The 4902-nt window shown below is 38.8% G+C and overlaps 1 pseudogene; it reads left to right on the top strand.

The window, feature by feature from the left end:
* Window positions 1-383: 383 nt before the first annotated feature.
* Window positions 384-493, top strand: LOC127221187 (uncharacterized; annotated as a pseudogene).
* The last annotated feature ends 4409 nt before the right edge of the window (window positions 494-4902 follow it).

The following is a 4902-nucleotide window of genomic DNA, read 5'->3' as shown; positions in this document are numbered from 1 at the left end:
TTTGAATTTTAGTGTGTTGATGAGAAAAGAGGAGAAATATTTTAAGGTGACAATCACAAAGCCAAAAGGAATTGAAAACAAATATCATTTGTTGCTTAAATCCAAAAGATTTTCCAGTGCATAAAAGTCAATATGCATTAGCGGCACTATACAATAAATTCAAACTCTAGGAAAACTAAGATTATCTAAGTATAAAAACATATTCCAGTTCTACCAGGACAGGTTAATTCAAATAACATAGTTTATTGAATTTAACTCATGAATGGGTCATACATTTCTATATTACACCTGAAGCAGTGACATTAGTTCATCCACCTGCACAAGAATCATCTTCAAAGCAGCCAGTCAGTGCCCTGTATTAGCACATCAGAAATTTACATTTTATCTCTTCTCGGCCTTTTGGCTAAGATCAAGTGTAGAAACTTACATTTTAAAATAAGTCTCTTATCAACATGAAGAGTTCAACAACATATTGTTTAGGAATGCACATATATGTTTAAATTATTTTCAAAGATAAAAACAATATTAAATTTAAAAGTCAAGTTTGTGTTTACCTGAAAGAAGCTGAAATTGGATTTACAAACTAGACCTTTACCATCCTAGGATGCAATATAAGACTTGGCAGGGGAAACTATATAGACATATATTTAATGACAGACTCTGGGGAGAGCAGAGACTTGAAATGGACTGTGAGGAGTGAAACCATAGACACTTTGGTACTGATTTGGATTCCTCACCACTACTCCCTGGGTGAGCAATAAACACTAGACAGGATGCTAATGAGTGACCTGAGCATCACCGTCAGCCAAATGGACAGACTGGGATTTACAGAACCCTGTATCGGACATGGCAGAGTATGTATTATTTGCCAGTACATACAAAACATTCTCTAATGCAGAATATAGAAGAGTAGTCCATAGAACTATTATAGGTCACAAAACAAGGCTCCATGAATTTTTGAAAATCTGAAATAATGCAAAGTAAGTTTTCTAAGCAGAACAAAACTACATTAGCATTATAACAGAAAATGCTGGAAAACCCACGGGCCTTTTAAAATTAGATGATAAGGTTCTAAAGTAACCCATGGGTCAAGTCAGAAATCACACGGAATTTTTTAAAAATATATTTGAACTTAGTGAAGGTGAGAGTAAAATACTAACTTTTATGTTGTAGGCAATGTCGATGTGCAAATGTGTCATTTTAAGCACCTGAGGGAAAAAAATGAAGAGTCTTTGGTTGTGTCTTAATAGGCTCTGGAGAAATCAGAATAATGGAAATTGTACAAAGTTGGTTTGTGGTAATTTTCATTCAAGTCTAAAAAATAAAAAATCATGAACTGCACTTTTAAGAAAGGCGACTTTTTTTGCCCTATCACACGGTGAATGTTTTTAAAACAAGAAAGAAGCTGAAAGGTGGCCCTGTTGGTAACATGCTTAAGGAATAAGCATGAAGACCTGAGTTAGGACCTCGACATCCATGCCGGGCATGGCCGTACAAGTCTACATTGCCAGCACAAAGTGATGGAGAAACTGGACCTCTGCGGTTTGATGGACAGCTGCCTGGAGAAGTTAGTGAGCTAGATGGTTAGTGAGGGACCTATCTCAAAACATCAGGCTGAAGCTATCAAGCCTGTGATCTCAGCATTTGGGGCCCAGAGAAGCAGGAGAATCATCATGGTCAACCTGAGTTACCTGGTAAGTTCCAGGAAAGTCTGAGCTACAGGTGAAAGTCTACCTCTAAAAATCAAAACTTAAGTTGGAGGGTCATTAATGAAGACAACTGATGTCAGCTCCAGCCCCACCTGAATACATGCACAGGCGAACACACACATAAAGAACTCAATGTTTCTCAGATGAAATAATTAGTCCCGAGGAGAAACTGAAGCTTTGATCATGTGTGTTCACACAAAGCCATTGCAGACATCCCATGGCCATGATCCAAACTATAAGGGAGAACTTACGCTTTCTCGTGAACCACTAGTTTGGGGAGGGACTCTTAAACAGCAGTGAAGAGCAGAGAAAGATGCAGGGGCTTCCTTGAACAAGAAAGAGTCTGTCAGTCTATGCCCTCAGCAGTCATTTGCCAGGAAGCCTCACACCATCAGTATTTCTCTTTCTCTTCCTCAACCTGTCTCTCTCCCTCCCTGCCTCCCTCCCTCTCTCTCCTCTCTCTCCCCTCTCTCTCTGTCTGTCTCTGTCTCTGTCTCTGTCTCTCTCTCTCTCTCTCTCTCCCCCTCTTCTATATCTTCATAGTTTCTTCTCTACCACACCTAACTCCCATTATCTGTGACATAGTCACCATAACAAGGACCCATTTTCTGCTTTGAAGCCTCGGGGTTGGGCCCAGGACTTCACTGCATCTTGCAAATGCTCTACTACTGACTAGCATTCCTAGTCTTGAAAAGTGCTAATTTTTTTTTATCAGTAAAAAGCGTTATGCCTCCTGTAAAATTGGAAACAGCACAAAAAACCTAAGCTTTCAAAAAAATGTTGAGAAGTTGCTGTTTCAACAGTGGATAAAAATAGTGTCCAAGTATCTAGTGTTGGTTATTATGCTGTGTGTGAATTTAAAACAAATTTTACTTAAAACACACTCAAACCTGAACCTTTGTTTCTCACTTTTCAAGTGGTGTTTGCTTTTTTTGTTGTGGTGTTGGTGGTCTTTGTTTTGTGGGGGGTGAGTTGTTTTGTTTGTTTGGTTGGTTGGTTGGTTGGTTGGTTAGTTGATTGGTTGATTGGTTGGTGGTTGGTGGTTGGTTGGTTGGTTGGTTGGTTGGTTTGGTGGGTGGGCTGGTTTGAGACAGGGTTTCTATGTAACAGTTCTGACTGTCCTGGATCTCTGTAGACAAGACTAGCCTTGAACTCATAGAGATCCCCCTGCCTCTACCTCCTGAGAGCTAGGATCAAAGTTGAAGGCCACTACTGTCCAGTCCTTAAGTGATTTTATAAAACAAATATGTACTTGATATCAGTATTGACTGGGGCACGTCACCTGTATAGAATGTATAGTCAAGAAAGCACTAATGAGCTGTGTCTCATTCTATTTACAAGTCACTAAACCTGTGTCCTAGATGGAAATGTGTACAGGATTGTGGAGACTAGATTTACATTTAGATCACACAAGAAAACCAAGGAGCACATTGAAAAAATATCAACTAACAGTATCAACAGAGAGTTAGTTTACTGCTGCTGATGTCATCTAAAGCATAGAACTCCCTCGCCTAACATTGTGTGTGTTTTAATAGTCTCTGAGCAAAAGTCAGCCATGTCTAAGAGTTTGGAGAATAGGAACTAGAGGACAAGTGTCACAGTAAGCGTGAGTGAACCACATCTGGCGTTTCCTCTGGACTCTTTGCTGACATAGAAAGCCAGCTGTTCTGCAGAAGTGCCTATCCAGCAGAACCCTTGTTACCTAGACGCCGCTAAGCACTTGGAACTTTTTAAGCTGGAGAGAGGCCAGCAGTGGCCTGTGATAGCACAGCACTGAAGGACAGGGATATGGCTAGGGGGTATGGGAGCAAGCACATGTGACTCCTCTCAGGTGCAACCTTGTTTGTCCTTTCCCGTGAGTTTTGATGACACGAATGCTTGCTGAGTAAGAGGGCAGAATACTAAAGTATCCATTCATTTGCAACTTTCAGACGATCCCCTGTAAATTATCTGCTTGTTCTTTACGCCAAGTGGCTCTTAATTAATAAGTAGAATCAATAGAACAGACCTATACATAGGCAACATTATGCACGATTCGTCTTTTAAGCAAAATTGTATAAAAAGATTTTGAAAGAATTAAAAATATCCTGTCTTTTATTATTTTCAGTCATATCCTTCAAAATAAATTCTGTTCACATAATAATATTCTCCGGTAAAAAAAAAAAAAAAACATGTACTAGCCCCAAATAGCTATGGAAAACCACCAAAATAGGAGATTGTTACTTCTAAAGGGAAAAAAAACAGAAAGACTGTATGTAAGACATTATTTATTTTTTAAAAAAATAAGTAAAAATATTAGGTGATTATTTAACAAACAAGATGGGATCTATAATAGGTCAAACTTATCTTTTTTTTGTTGTTTTTTGCTTGTTTGTTTTGGTTTTTGCTTTTTCAAGGCAGGGTCTCTTTGTGTAACAACTATGACCGTCCTGGAACTCACTTTGTAAACCAGGCTGCAGAATAGCCTTAAACTCACGTAGATCCACCTGCTTCCTGGACGCTGGAATTAAAGGTATGCACCACTATGCCCTGCCCAGTCAAATTTATCTTAGTCATCTAAATATTTGCAAGTACATCATCTAAAAGTGAGAACATTTTTTACATTTTTAACATGAAGGCATCTCTATGAGAAACAACTAAATATTTTAGCATTCGGTGATATTTACTAATTCATTCTAACCCATGGGTTGCCTGTGAATATGCAAAATCTTGCTATAAAGCTGATTAATACCATACCCTTGACTTCACAATTGCCCTGATTAGATAGCCCTATAATATAATTTTAAAGGCAGTGCACTGTTAAGGACTGTTGACCTAAGTGATAAAGGGCATTCATAATACTGGTCCCAGGATTCTGCCTGTCACCTAAAAGCAAGAAATTTGTACTTTGATAATTTCAATAATATAAACATTTTTCTCCCCCACCCCGTGTGTGTGTGTGTGTGTGTGTGTGTGTGTGTGTGTGTGTGTGTGCGCACGTGTGTGTCCAATGTAGGAAATTAAACATGAATATAAGCCTTGAGCATTCCAGGTAAGCACTCCACCACTGAACAATGCCCCCCAGATGATACCTGTTTTTATCAAAGAAACCTTACATTATCACTTATTTTTCAAACCCTCATAACTGGAGATTGGGAGTAACATTATGCTTTAACCGCACCTCATCAACCTTAGTCACCCAATTCTCAATGCT

The sequence above is a fragment of the Phodopus roborovskii genome, unplaced genomic scaffold (genome assembly GCF_943737965.1).
Source record: "Phodopus roborovskii unplaced genomic scaffold, PHOROB, whole genome shotgun sequence".
Classification (NCBI taxonomy): domain Eukaryota; kingdom Metazoa; phylum Chordata; class Mammalia; order Rodentia; family Cricetidae; genus Phodopus; species Phodopus roborovskii.
Note: the sequence above shows the minus strand (reverse complement) of the source record. Positions and strands in the feature narration are given on the sequence as shown.